Source organism: Petaurus breviceps, unplaced genomic scaffold, assembly GCF_028583685.1.
Source record: "Petaurus breviceps papuanus isolate PSGF00001 unplaced genomic scaffold, PetGlider_PUasm1.0 90804, whole genome shotgun sequence".
In the NCBI taxonomy this organism is placed as follows: Eukaryota; Metazoa; Chordata; class Mammalia; order Diprotodontia; family Petauridae; genus Petaurus; species Petaurus breviceps.
Genome location: NW_027187348.1, coordinates 9,498,729 through 9,503,062, shown reverse-complemented (window position 1 = coordinate 9,503,062; position 4,334 = coordinate 9,498,729). Strand labels below are relative to the sequence as shown.

The following is a 4,334-nucleotide window of genomic DNA, read 5'->3' as shown; positions in this document are numbered from 1 at the left end:
TGTGGACCTGAATCTTGTAAACTAAAAGTAAACAAACAAATTAATAAAGAAAAATATAACAGGTTAAAAAAATCAAATTAAAAAAATGCATGTCTCAATGATCCCACATACTTTCCAACATTTATAATTTTGCTTTCTTGTCATATTAGCCAATCTAATAGATGTGAGGTGGTACCTCAGACTTATTTTAAATTGTATTTCTCTAATCAAAAGTGATTTAGGTTACTTCATGTACCTATAGATAACTTTGATTTCTTCATCTGAAAACTGCCTGTTCATATCCTTTGACCATTTATGAATTGGGGAATTGCTTGTATTCTTATAAATTCCATTCTATATATAAAAAAATGAGGCCTTTAGCTCTCGTCTCAGTCTCGGCCAGCAAAGGGCTGCTCGTGGACGGACTCCCGCCTGGACTCTCCGCTGCAACCGACATTGCCTGAGCCTCAGCCGATGGATCTGTATCGGCCACCATGGTGAAGCTAGGGAAGGCTGCTAAGAATCAAGGGGAGCCCAAGAAAATGGCCCCTCCACCAAAGGAGGTGGAGGACAGTGAAGATGAGGACATGTCAGAAGAGGAAGAAGAAAGCAGTGGGGAAGAGGTTGTAGTTCCTCAGAAGAAGGGCAAGAAGGCTGTAGCCACACCAGAAAAGCAGGTACCACCAACCAAAAAAGCTGTTGTTGCTACCACGCCAGCCAAGAAAGCAGCTGTGACCCCTGGTAAGAAGGCAGCCACCCCAGCCCCCCGCCAAGAAGGTGGCCACTCCAGCCACCAAAGCTGCCATCACAGCGGACAAGAAGGGAGCCACTCCAGCTAAACCAGCCACCAAAGCAGCAGTGCCCCCAGCCAAAGGGGCAAAAAATGGCAAGAATGCCAAGAAGGAGGACAGTGAAGATGAGGAGGATGAAGAATTTGAGCTTCCCAAAGCCACAAAGATGGGAGCAGCTCCCGCCAAGCAAGACTCGGAGGAGGAAGAGGAAGATGAGGAGGAGGAGGACAGTGATGAGGATGAAGAAGATGAAGAAGATTCTGAAGAAGCCATAGACACCACACCTGCCAAGGTGAAGGCTGCTGCCGCGAAAGCCACTGGAGGGAAACCTGGGAAGGCCAAGGAATCCGAGGAGGAGGAGGAGGAAGAAGAGGAAGGTCGTGTGAAAGAAGCACCTGGAAAGAGAAAAAAGGAAATGGGCAAACAGAAGGCCCCCGAAGCCAAGAAACAGAAACTGGACGCTGAAGCATCTGCCAATTTCAATCTCTTTGCTGGTAACCTGAACTGCAACAAAACTGCTTCTGAGCTTAAAACCGGCTTCACGGACTTCTTTACTAAAAAGAACCTCACAGTTGTGGACGTCCACATTGGTGCCACCAGGAAGTTTGGCTACGTGGAATTTGAATCTGCTGAAGACATGGAAAAGGCTGAGGAATTCAGTGGCTCCAAAGTGTTTGGCTCTGAAATTAAGCTGGAGAAGGCAAAAGAAAACAAGAAAGACCGAGATGCGAGAACGCTCTTTGTCAAGAATCTGCCGTATAAAGTAACGCAGGAGGAGCTCAAGGAGGTGTTTGAAGACACTATTGAGGTAAGACTGGTTTGCACCAAGAATGGGACCTCTAAAGGAATTGCCTGTGTTGAATTTAAGACCGAAGCAGATGTGGACAAGGCCTTGGAAGAGAAGCAGGGCACCAAGTTCGACGGCAGAGCACTCATTCTGAACTACACAGGAGAGAAGAGCCAAGGACAAGAGAACTCGAGAGGGAAGAGTAATTCCTGGGGGGGAGAAACAGCAAGCCGTCAGACTCCAAGACCCTGGTGCTGAACAACCTGGCCTACAGCGCCACCGAGGAGAGCCTGCAGGAAGTGTTTGAGAAGGCCACAGCCATCAGTCTGCCCCAGAACAACCAAGGGAGACCCAAAGGGTACGCATTCATTGAATTTGCCTCCGCAGAAGATGCGAAAGAAGCTTTGAATTCTTGTAACAACATAGAGATTGAAGACAGGGCCATCCGGCTGGTGCTGAAGGGACAGGAGGCAGCCAACACAGCCCCCAGGAACCAGTTCTACAAAACCTTGCTCGTCAAAGGCCTGTCCAAAGACACAACAGAAGAAAAATTGAAAGATTCCTTCCAAGGCTCAGTGGGTGCCAGGATAGTCACAGACAGGGAGACGGGGTCTTCTAAGGGGTTCGGGTTTGTGAACTTCAACTCAGAGGAAGAGGCCAAAGCTGCAAAAGAGGCCATGGAGGATGGGGAAATCGATGGAAACAAAGTCACCCTGGACTGGGCCAAGCCTAGCGGCTTTGGAGGCCAAGGGGGTGGCCGTGGAGGCGGAGGCGGGGCTGTGGAGGCTTCGGGCCGAGGAGGCGGCAGAGGAGGCCGAGGGGGCTTTGGAGGCAGAGGCCAAGGAAGCTTTGGAGGCAGAGGAGGTTTCTGAGGAGACCAAGGTGGTACAGGAGACAACAAGCCACAAGGAAAAAAGACGAAGTTTGAATAGCTTCCCCTCCTTTTTTCCCCTGCCATGTGAACGGACTCTGGGGGTTTAATCCTGTGGTCTAATCACTGACAGAGCCTTCTGAGGACATTCCAAGATGGTCGGGCAGCCTGCTGGTGTCTTGGACAAACCTGGATGACATTTCAAGGAGAGCATGGCGGTTTTGACTGGACAGATGCTCCATATAAACTTTTTGCAGAGACGGGTGGTAGCTGTGGGAGGTCACATTTTTGTCTGAGTTGTCTTCAGTTTATAATGTTATACCCCATGTACAAAACCACTTTTTTCCTACAAATATCTGTAGTGGTTTTTTGTTTCAAATGTTTTCTTATGGTTCCTGCTTTAGCAGCCTGTCTTAGGACACTAAGAGGGCCTAACCTGGAAAAAAAAAAATGAGGCCTTTATCAGAGATGTTTACCAACTGTGTATTTCCTTCCATCTTATTTTTACTCCTGTTTGTTCTCTCTCTCCTTTCACCCTTTCCCTCCTCAGCACTGTTTTGTTTCTGTCTAGTACCTTCCCTGAACTGCCCTCCCTTCTGTCAGTTCTCTCCACCATATTTTTACTTAATGTTCTTCCCTCTTATTTTTCTATTCGGTAAAATAGATTTCTACATTCAATTAATTGTGAATATTATTCCCTCTTTGAGTCAATGCTGATGACAATAAGGTGGTGCTGCACTGAGGGAGTGTAGTGGGGAAGGGTTGGCCTTTTTGTCATTTTTCCTTGGAAATTTCTTGAAAGAGGCTGTCCAGATCTTCCTTTTGATTATGGCTTTCAAGTAGTCCAGTAATTCTGACGTTGTCTTTCTTGCATCTGTTTTCTAGGTCATTTTTTTCCCAATGAGGTATTTTACATTTTCTACTATTTTTTTTTCATTCTTTTGAATTAGTTTGACTATTGATGACTCATATAGTCATTAGCTTCCACTTGCCCAATCTCAATTTTTAAGGAGTTGTTTTCCTCAATTAGTTTTTGTACTTCCTTTTCCACTTGGTCAATTCTTCTTTTTAAGCAGTTGTTTTTCTTTCTCCAAGCTGCTAACTTTTTTCTCCAAAATTCTCTTACGTTATTCCTATTTATTTCCCCATTTTTTTCTACCTCTCTTATATGATTTTTAAACTATTTTTGAGCTCTTCCACGAGTTCTTTCTGGGCTTGAAGCCACTTCCCATTTTCCTTTGGAATTTTGTCCATAAGTGTTTTGACATTGTTATTTTCTGAGTTTGTGTCTTGATCTTCCCTGTCACCATAATAACTCTGAAGGGTCAGATTCTGTTGTTGTTTGCTCTTTTTTTTTTTTGGGGGGGGGGGCTTTTCCCTTTCTTCTAGATTTGAGCTGTGCTCCCAAGGTAGAAGGCATGCTGTCTTAGGCTTCTTGGGCCAGGAGCTGCAGACCCTGTTTACCTTCAGGCCCACGGAGTACCCTCATTTTAATCTGGTTCAGGCTGCACTCAGGAGTGTTGACACCTCTGTAAAGCACTGAGTAATGACTCAGCTTATTATTTCAGCTGGAAGTCTTCTTAAAATAGATAAATACCTCTAGACCAGAATCTAGAAGATACCTCAAAAAACCAAACAGTGGAGTTTACTCTGCTACTTGACCAACTGCCAACTCCCTCCAAATGTACCACTTATATGGCCAATGGTAAGTGATTTTTGCCTCTCTAAAGTCTGTTTCATGATGCAAACCATTGTCATACTTTAAATGCGGGGTAATTCGGTCACCAGAATTCCCAGTTTTCCTTTATTTTTCATGTTCCTATCTGTTCCACCTCTATAGTCAGATGCCTTATACATTAAGGATGCCTGTGCCCTGAAGAGTCTTTCCTGGCTATTAACTCCATGA

The 4,334-nt window shown here is 45.3% G+C and overlaps 1 pseudogene; it reads left to right on the top strand.

Annotated features, from left to right (window-relative positions):
- The first annotated feature begins 469 nt into the window (after window positions 1–469).
- LOC138147716 (nucleolin pseudogene) lies at window positions 470–2,489 on the top strand (annotated as a pseudogene).
- The last annotated feature ends 1,845 nt before the right edge of the window (window positions 2,490–4,334 follow it).